Raw genomic sequence first — 10,939 nt, forward strand, 5'->3', positions numbered from 1 at the left:
GTTAGGTGCTGAGTCCTGACTTGTTGGTGGGTGCCACAGCCTAAGGTCACACCCACGTGGTTGGGTGGGTCGGAGTGTCCTCCAGACCCACTGCTGATCCTCCACCTGGAGAAGCAGAGGGCCCCTAGGTGTGCACCTGGGTCTCGGACCTCAGGCCACAGGCAAGCAGGAGAGAGAAACATTTTCTCTCCAAGACCCTTATTTTCTGGGATATGGACCTTGAGGAGGGGAGACCTCTCGGTTTGAACTCCTTGTTAGAGGCACTAAGATGGGGCCAACCCGGCTGGCAGCTCATACAGAACATAAAATATTCCAGCCCTGGAGCGTGAGGCTCACATATTCAAACCCAAACCACCCAGAATCATGTCCACCGGGGCCATTCCACGTTCGTTCTGCTATTTCTTTTGGGGCAGGTCTAGACGGAAGTTTCTTCCTTGTCTAGTCTCGTGACAGAAAATAAAAGGTGCTGGGATGCTGGTGGGCAGGAGGAGAACACCTACAATCAGCCAGAGGTCCCCCATGGAATGGAAGGCCCAGGACAGGGCAGCCCCGGTGGCGCAACGGTTTAGCGCCGCCTGCAGCCCAGGGTGTGATCCTGGAGACCTGGGATCGAGTCCCTCGTGGGGCTCCCTGCATGGAGCCTGCTTCTCCCTCTGCCTGTGTCTCTGCCTCTGTGTGTGTGTGTGTGTGTGTGTGTGTGTGTGTGTGTCTCATGAATAAATAAATAAAATCTTTAAAAAAAAAAAAAAGGAAGGCCCAGGACACAAGAATCAGGGCTGGCCATCCCTGTGGGCAGTCCCCCCCCACCGCTCCCTGGGGCCTGCGGAGCTGATTTTGTCAGGCAAGAAAGAGGTGCAGCACACTCAGGTCAGATTCTCAACCCCTGTGGGCCAGAGCAGCCCCCTCTGTCCTGTCAGTGCCCACAAATTCATTCACACCATGTGCCCATGCATTCAGGGCAGGATTCAGGGGAGCACCAGGTGGACCTGCTGGTCCCCAGGAGCAGGGAGTTCAGCTCCTCTTAGACATCCAGGTGCATGAGGGCCTGACACCCTCCGAGGGTCCTGAGATTGTTGGGGCAACACAGGGGGGCCTCCCACATGTGTGACCTCCTGGGGGCAGGACGGGTGGGGGAGGGGTTAGCTGGAGGTGCATGCGCACTGGCGATTCAGGCGGGCTATACCTTCTAGGTGTTTTCCTTGAAGTGGATGGAGGGAGGATCCCCAGCCTCCCTGCACTGTGCCTTGTCTTCCCCCAGGTTCCTGTGGGTGACTGTGACCCACAGCAAGAACCCGGTGGGCAGGGTCACCCTGAGGTGTTGGGCTTTTAGCTTCTATCCTTGGGGTGCCACCCTGCCCTGACCTCATCTCGGGATGGGGAGCCTCGGCATCAGGGCTTGGTGCCTTTCTTCCCAGAGGGGACAGGACCTACCAAACCCGGGTGGCCACTTGGGGGATCTTCCCCGGAGAGGAGCAGAGGTTCACCTGCCACAGAGGATGCTGCAGACTGAACGAGTCTTTGCTGAGAACTGGGGAGGACTCTAGGGGTCCAGGTTTCTGGAGGTAGAGTCAGTGTAAGAGCCTCGTATGAAGAAGGGCCCACTGGCTATCATCACAGCCCTTTAAAAAAAAAAAAGATTTTATTTATTTATTCGAGAGAGAAGCAGAGACATAGGCAGAAGGAGAAGCAGGCTCCATGCAGGGAGCCTGATGCGGGACTCGATCCCAGGAATCTGGGATCAGGCCCTGAGCCAAAGGCAGACACTCAACCACTGAGCCACCCAGGTGTCCCATCACAGCCCATTTTAAGGTGGCCTCCAGGGCACCTAGCTCAGAGGGATGTGGGTGCTGCCTCAGCGGCCACTCTTCTGACTGTATCCCCTCTCGCTGCTGTGTTGAATTTGGTGGGTGACCCCTGGCTACCTGAGGAAGGACGCAGAGCCTGTGAGAGCCCAGGTGGAAGGCACCTGGGGCAGTGAGGACAGGTCTGATTTATTTTTTCTCGGGGTGGTGACTGGAGATACCTCTCTTCTCTTATAAACGAGACAACAGGCCCCTGTGCTAACTGAGCCTCATGTCACCAAAGCAAAACTTAACTAAATGACAGTTTCGGATTTCGCAGAAACAGAGTCTTAAACCAGGGATCACCTGGTCAGCACTAGTTAGGTCATCTGCCTGAGAGCCCTGCCATCCCTACAAAGGAAAGAAACCTTGCAACATCCATCTGCCTTTTCTTCCTGCGCCTTCTGTCTGTACAACTGCTCCCCCCTGTATCGCTTTTTGGGGCTCCTTTGCACCTGCAAGATGGGATGCTGCCCAATTTATGAATCACTGCTTAAAGCCCATATGATCGTTGAAATCTTCTCAGTTGTATTTTGTTTCTTAACACTTTTTTCCCTTTGGGGACAGGAGAGGATTAGACAAGCCCTCTTCCTATTAGAGGATCGAGGAACCAGGTCAATATTATGAAAATTGGTTTAAAAAAAAAAAAAAAGGAGGGACTCCTGGGTGGCTCAGCAGTTTGGCACCTGCCTTCAGCCCGGGGCGTGGTCCTGGAGTCGCGGGATCGAGTCCCATGTTGGGTTCCCCGCAGGGAGCCTGCTTCTCCATCCCCGTGTCTCTCATGAATAAATAAATAAAATATTTTTAAAAAAGGATAATGAATCAAGCATTCGTCCTGCCTTTCACATTAGAACTGGACTTCAAGGGCATCTGGGTGGCTCTGTTGGTTGGTCGTCTGCCTTCAGCCCAGGTCATGATCTCAGGGTCCTGGGATCAAACCCCTTGTCAGGCTCCCTGCTCAGTGGGGACTCCGCTTCTCCCTCTCCCCCACTTGTGCACTCTTTCTCTCTCTCTCTCTCATAAATAAATAAATAAATAAATAAACAAACAAACAAACAAACAAATAAATAAATAAAATCTTTTAAAAAAGAACTGTTATGGGCAGCCCCGGTGGCACAGGAGTTTAGCACCGCCTGCAGCCTGGGGTGTGATCCTGGAGACCCAGGATCGAGTCCTGCATCAGGCTCCCTGCATGGAGCTTCTCCCTCTGCCTGTGTCTCTGCCTCTCTCTCTCTCTCTCTGTGTCTCTCATGAAGAAATAAATAAAATCTTTAAAAAAAAAAAGAACTGTTATTAGTTGAGAAAGACAAATATTTCTTCGCAGTAGAATAATAAAGGTATTCTGAATAATAAAGGTAGGAAAAAAAGAGGCAGAGTTGTATTATGATCATTTTTTTACCCTAATGAATGAATAGATCTAGGCAGTAGCTCACTGCCACCCTCAAGGGCTGCCAGCTGCAGCTTGGGAGGCAAGTGGTGTGAGGTGCCTCCTGGTGGAAGTCCGTCACTACATGTGATGAGTCCCTCCATCCACTCACTGGAAACAGGAGGAACAGCCTTAAGCCACTGACGGGACAGGTGGACAGGCCGTCGGCAAAGGCACAGTGCAGACTGTGGAAAACCACGGGACAAGCAACCTTGTTCCTTCACTAAATAAACTACCAGGAAACAAACAAAAAAGATGCAGGGGGAGTGGATAGATTAAAAGGCATTAAAAATTTTTTTAAAAATTAAAAAAATTAAAAAATAAAAGGCATTTAAGAAACATTTTTCAATCACCACGTCTGAACCTAGTTTGGGTGGGGTTTTTATTTCTTTTTACTTTCTCCTATTTTGCTGAGATATAATTGACTTCGAGCACTGTTTCTTTTTTATTTTTTTAAGATTTTATTTATTCATGAGAGACCCACAGAGAAAGACAGGCAGAGACACAGGTAGAGAGACAAGCAGGCTCTATGCAGGGAGCCTGATGTGGGACTTAATCCTGGGTCTCTAGGATCAGGCCCTGGGCCGAAGGTGGCACTAAACCGCTGAGCCACCTGGGCTACCCTCCAGCACTGTTTAAATAAGTTTAAGGGATGCCTGGGTGGCTCAGTGGTTGAGCACCTCACAAGCTCAGTGGTTGGGCATCTCATAAGTTCTACAATGTGGACTGTACTATGATTTTATTCATGGCCCCATGGACCCAGAAAGGCACTAACCAAAGCCACTTCAAGTTTGGCTAAGGTCAGGATCCCAGGGTCCTGGGATCAAGTCCTGCACCAGGCTCCCTACAGGGAGCCTGCTTCTCCCTCTGCCTATGTCTCTGCCTCTGTGTGTGTGTTTAAATAAACAAAATATTTAAAAAGCTAAGTTTAAGGCATACAGTATAATGATGTGACTTACATGCACTGGGAAATGATGACCACAATAAGCTTATTTAACATCTATCATCTCTAGGTCCCTGATTGGCTCAGTTGGAAGACCATGTGACTATTGATCTTGAGGCTGTGAGTTTGAGCCCCATGTTGTGTGTAGAGATTACTTAAATAAATAAAACTTTTTTTAAAAAAAAGGTCCATCATCTCTTATAAGGAAAAAAAATGTCTTCTTTGTGATTAGAAATTTTAGGATCTACTCTCTTGGCAACTTTCAAATATACCACAGCAGGTTTAACTACGTATAACTATGGTCATGTTGTGGGTTACATGCGGTACTCATCTGTCTTATGACTAGAAATTCATATCTTTTGATCACCTTCATCCAATTTCTCCACTCCAATCTGGACCTAATTTGGATTTTTTAAAAGATTTTATTTATTTATTTGACAGAGCAAGAGAGTACAAGCAGAGGGAACAGTAGTGGGAGAGGGAGAAGCAGACTCCCTGCTGAGCAGGGAGTGGGACTTGGGGCGATCCCAGGACCCTGAGATCATGACCTGAACCCAAGGCAGACACTTAACCTGACTGAGCCACTCAGGCGCCTCTTGACTTTAGTATTCTGAGAAAATATTCTTTTGTTCCTAATTCTACATTTCTGCCTGTCTCTAAGAATAGATTTTGTTCAGGAAAAAAAAAATCTGAATCTTACTCTGCAACTTCATAAAATTCTGGGTTGAAATGACATGTGATACACACACATACACGCACGTGTGTGCACACACAGACTACAATAATTTCTAAATTAATGTTTTTTCCAACCAGGAACATACTACACTTTAAAATATTTGCTAAGATACTCATGACCTTGTAACTGGGGGACGTTATGTGGTATCTTATACAAGGAATAGGGAAATGTTCTCTCTTTTCTCTCTGTATATACAGATGTGGATTTTTTTTTTTTTAATAATTCTGGGGCACCTGGGTGGCTCAGTGGTTGAGCATCTGCCTTTGACTCAGGTCGTGGTCCCGGGGTCGTGGAATCGAGTCCCACATGGGGCTCCTCGCAGGGAGCCTGCTTCTCCCTCTGCCTATGTCTTTGCCTCTCTCTGTGTGCCTTTCATGAATAAATAAAAATAACTCTGAAGGACCTTCCTAGTTTTTTAAAGATTTATTTTTCCTTGAGAGAGAGAGGCAGTACACACGAGCTTTGGCAGGGGGAGGAAGGAGAGGGAGAGAGAGAACCTCAAGCAGACTCCCTACTGAGCGCAGAGCCCAACTTGGGGATTGATCCCATGACCCTGGGACCAAGAGTCATATGCTCAACCGAGTCACCCAGTGGTTTTCTTTCTTTAATAAAGCACTTAGTACATTTGTAAGCATGTTCTGCACCAGTGGCCACAATTTTATTATGAAGTCAAGTGAGAGGGCTGTGGAGCTCGTGAGCTGACCAAATCATGGGAATGTGGATGGAGAATGGAGGGTCAGCACTGCAAGCTCCTCCCTTGCTTCATCTCCTTCACGGTCACCTCCAACCTCTTGAATGGGAATCTTCTTTCTAACCTTATGAATTCATCATCTCACAAGCTCTACAAGGTTGACTGTGCCATGATCTTATTAATGGCCCCGTAGACCCAGAAAGGTACTAATCAAGGCCACTTCAAGTACTGTCCCAAGCCTGGAGACACCAGAACATTTATCACCCAGGGACATGCTTCTCTAAGCTGAATTGGTGGTGGCTGTAGAGGGAGAGTCCCACTCCACTTCAGAAATAATGGGGACAGGGATCCCTGGGTGGCACAGCGGTTTGGCGCCTGCCTTTGGCCCAGGGCGCGATCCTGGAGACCTGGGATTGAATCCCACATCGGGCTCCCGGTGCATGGAGCCTGCTTCTCTCTCTGCCTGTGTCTCTGCCTCTCTCTCTCTCTCTCTCTCTCTCTCTCTCTCTGTGACTGTCATAAATAAATAAAAAAAAAAGAAAGAATGGGGACAGCTCTCTTCCCCCAACTGGAGCCCATGTTCAGAGTTCCTCCTCCACCACCACCCCCAGGAAAAGAGTAAGAGAACTGAGTGCCAATCCTTCACCCCAGCACAGTCTTTCCCCCAGTAGCTGACCCAGCAGGGACGGTATCAAAACTCTGATGTGAAATTGGAAACTGGTTGTGAGACGAACTGTGGGTGGGTCTGAACTCGAGGACATAGCACAAGAGACGAGAGGAAACTGGGAAAGTCACAGAAATGGCAGGATAAAGAAGGAGAGAGTCTAGAGAGACTTTGCCATACGGCCATATGGAGAGTTGATTCTGGTTCTGCAGTTCCTGGTCTCCTCGGAGCCCACCTGGCCCACGCCTGTGTCTGCTCAGCCCTTGATCTACTAGTCTGAGAACAGGCCCCATGTTTACTGGGGTCAGGAGCCCACCCGTATGGCCACACTCTGGATGCCCCATTCCCAGCCCCCATCCCACATTCCTACCCCCCATGTGCCCAACCCCTGATCTTCTCAGCTCAGTTCTGAGCAGAGCTGCACCTGCAGCCAACTCCCTCCCCAGGGCCGCTGCGGGGGTGGGGGTGGGGGTGGGGGGGTGGGGGGGTGGAGTTCTGGTGAGGAATGGCTTGCAAGGTTATCCAAATCCACCTCCTCACTCTGAAATGGCCCTTCTTCCCCTCTCCTGGCCCTTCACCCTCCTGCCGCTTCCCTTCTTGGTCCCAGGGTTTGTGGTGAACTTCCCTAATGCACTTTTTAAATTGTGAAAGACAGGGGTGCCTGGTCGGTCAGCGGGTTAAGCGTCTGCCTTCTGCTCAGGTCATGATCTTGGGGTCCTGGGATCAAGCCCCACGTAGGGCTCCCTGCTCAGCAGGGAGTCTGCTTCTCCTTTTCCCTGTGCCGGCTCCCCCTGCTTGTGTTCTCACTTTCTCTCTCAAATACATGAGTAAAATCTTTTTTAAAAAATAAATTGTGGGATCCCTGGGTGGCGCAGCGGTTTAGCGCCTGCCTTTGGCTCAGGGCGCGATCCTGGAGACCCGGGATCGAATCCCACGTCAGGCTCCCGGTGCATGGAGCTTGCTTCTCCCTCTGCCTGTGTCTCTGCCTCTCTCTCTCTCTCTCTGTGTGACTATCATAAATAAATAAAAATTAAAAAAAAAAATAAATAAATTGTGAGGGCAGCCCCAGTGGCGCAGCGGTTTAGCGCTGCCTGCAGCCTGGGGTCTGATCCTGGAGACCTGGGATCGAGTCCCGCATCAGGTTCCCTGCATGGAGCCTGCTTCTCCCTCTGCCTGGGTCTCTGCCTCTCTCTCTGTGTCTCTATGAATAAATAAATAAATACATCTTAAAAAAATAAATAAAATAAATTGTGAAAGACATGGAAAGTATTTTCTTTTTTTTTTTTTTATTTTTTTTATTTATGATAGTCACAGAGAGAGAGAGAGGCAGAGACACAGGCAGAGGGAGAAGCAGGCTCCATGCACCGGGAGCCCGATGTGGGATTCGATCCCCGGTCTCCAGGATCGCGCCCTGGGCCAAAGGCAGGCGCCAAACCGCTGCGCCACCCAGGGATCCCTGGAAGGTATTTTCTATGCATTAATCTCACGTTCAGCACTTTTATATACAAACTGGACAGAAAGGGGAGGTGCTCGGGGTCACTGATGGGGGTGTGTGTCTCCCCAAACAGGCCTCAGGCAAATATGCGCCTCCAGCCCCCTGGGAGATGCTGGTGTCATCGGTGTGGCCCATACTGGGGGGCCTGACTGGAAATGATTTTTAGTTGGAGATTCCAACACCCCTGCCTCCCATCCACCAAAGCTGACTCAGGAGGGCCCTAAGAGTCAATCCTTCCTCTGAGGAGGAGGATCAGTCCTATGCATTGCCCACTTTGACCTTGTTCTATTTTGTTACTAAGTCCAGAGCTGTCGGTTTCCAGGATCCCATAATGCTGATACGTTTGGTTTAACCAGAGAAATTATTTTGGAGGCGAGTACCTTCTTCCCGTGTGAGAGACCAAACCCCTACACCACTGCTTCCTGGCTGGTGGGCACAAGCCCTGGGTTTGGGATTCCAAGGGAAGAGAATTTTTTTCTCTCTAGGGCAGGCGATTCCCACCTGGTCCACACGCAGCAGCCCCGTCCTCCCTCCCCTGGGCAGGTGGAGGCAGGTGGAACTCAAGCTCGGGGCTGACGTCTCCTTTCCTGTATATCGTTTGCGTGTCCCAACTCCCTGTCCCACACCCTGGTGAGGTCACTGCAAAAATCCCGAGCCTTGCACGGGAGATAGGATTTTATCCACTGAAACCAGGAGATTATGGTTATTTTGAAATTTGTTCATATGCAGGAAAAGCGTGCAGACCTTGCCACCTCTGGAAGCAGAGAAAGGACCCCATGTCCACCATTTCTGATGCTTCCCAAACCTTCAAGCTCCCAGGATGACAGTCTATATGTAAACCCGCAAAAATATATATATATAAATAAATAAAATAATAATAATAAATAAATAAAATAAACAAACCTGCAAAATTTATGAAGTGCCTTGTGTTTTGCATCTGGCAAGAAAAGGGCCTAAGGTTACGAAAAATATATCAGAGACGTGTCCCCAGTGCCAGCCTGGAGATTGTGTCTAATGATTTTGGCTATAGGGGTAAGTGTCAGGGGTCAGGGCCCTGGGGACTTCCCAGAGCAAACTAACCCCTTAGGATTGTCCAGACTCATAGATCGGGGACCAGTCACTCTACCCAGGATAGATCCAGGCTGAGTGTCTCCTGTGCTCAAACACCACTCGATGTCCCAGATCTAAGTCAACAACTGATCCCACTCTCCAGGCTCATTTATGAAACAGAATCCAATGGGTCCTCTGGTCACCTGATCATCTGTCAGCTGACACTGAAGAGGGACAGAGAAACTGAGGGGGGGGAGGGGAGAGATTGAGGGACAGGAAGAACGTGGGCAGGGCAGTGGAAAAGAGAGACCCGAGCAGGACACGCTCCCCTCCCACCCCACATCACCCCTGTTGCTGGTTTGCTCTCTCCAGCAGCTGCAATGCAGAGCAGTGTTCTCCAAACTGTGGCTCTCACCATCTTAGTAGGTCATAGGACCACCTGAGTTGGTCATGAAGGATATTGTTTTTAATTAAAATAGGTTAGAGGGATCCCTGGGTGGCACAGCGGTTTAACGCCTGTCTTTGGCCCAGGGCACGATCCTGAAGATCCGGGATCGAATCCCACGTCCGGCTCCCGGTGCATGGAGCCTGCTTCTCCCTCTGCCTGTGTCTCTGCCTCTCTCTCTCTCTCTGTGACTATCATAAATAAATTTTAAAAAAAAAGTAATTTATAAAAAAAAATAGGTTAGAAAAGGGGCACCTACCTGGGTGGCTCAGTGGTTGAGCGTCTGATTTCAGCTTGGGTCATGATCCTGGGGTCCTGGGATCAAGTCCTGCATCCGGCTCCCCATGGGGAGCCTGCTTCTCCCTCTGCCTTTGTCTCTGCCTCTCTCCCTCTCTCTCTCTCTCTCTCTCTCTGTGTGTGTGTGTCTCTCATGAAAAAATAAATAAAATATTTTCAAAAAATAGATTAGAAAATGGTTATTATGTGCCTCTTGGAATCATATCAAAAGCTGTTTACTGAAACTCATCTTCAGGGCTGCTGTAAATCGAGGGAACCAGATGGTTAGAGACTCAGGAATGGGGGAGGCCCTGGTCAAGGGCCCCTTTCCACTTTGCTAAGTGCTACAGACTGGGCTGCCCGGGCATGTCTCCTGGTTGAGGTCCCATCTCTCATGGCCTGGATTCAGTGCACTTCCTGGGCAGACGTGGGGCCGACCCAAACACAGGCCCCGTTGCCTCCACCAAATCCCAAGTGCAGTAGAGGCATGGAAGACAGCCAAGGGGAGTGGGAGAGATCACAGCCCCCAGCACAGGGCTGGAGAGGTCTCTGAGGAGGGATGAGCCCAGCATGTCCCCCTGGGGCCTGGAGCCACATGTCTCAAAGCATCCGAGTCACAAAGGGGCAGGAAAGAGGAGGGAGACCCAGACAGGATCTATTTACCCATCTTTGATTTTTTTGTATAATCAGAAGAATACAATCCATCACGCTCAGCTTTGTGTCTGGCTTCTTTGACTTGTCACGAGGTTTTCAAGAGTCATCTGTGTTGCGGCTTGTTAGCAATACTTCGTTCCTTCTCGTGAGGAATAATATTTCATCACAGGGATATATGGCATTTACTTTATGCATCCATCAACTGATGGACATTTGTGATATTTCCACCTTTAAAAAATATATATTTATTTATTTTGGAGAGAAAGCAAGAGAGCACAGAGGGGCAGAGGGAGAGAGAGAGAATCTCAAGCAGACTCCCTGTAGAGTGTGGAGTCGGATGCGGGGCTTGATCTCATGACCCCTCAGATCATGACCTGAGCCAAGACCATGACCTGAGCCAAAATCAAAATCAGATGCTTAAATGACTGAGCCACACAGGAGCCCAATATTTCCACCTTTTGACTCTTGTGAATAATGCCACTATGAACATTTGTGGACAAGTGATAGTTTGAGCAACTATTTCAGTTCTTTTGGGTAAATACCTAGGAGCAGAACTGCTTGTTCACCTGGTAATTCTATGTCTAACATACTGAAGAACAGACAGTGTTCCATGGCGTTTGTAACCATTTTACTTTTCCACTAACAAAGCACGAGGCATGCAATTTCTCCATGCCCACTAACGCGTTTTTCCTCATTTTAAAATTATCACCAGGGCAGC

This window comes from Canis aureus, chromosome 1 (assembly GCF_053574225.1).
Source record: "Canis aureus isolate CA01 chromosome 1, VMU_Caureus_v.1.0, whole genome shotgun sequence".
Lineage (NCBI taxonomy): Eukaryota > Metazoa > Chordata > Mammalia > Carnivora > Canidae > Canis > Canis aureus.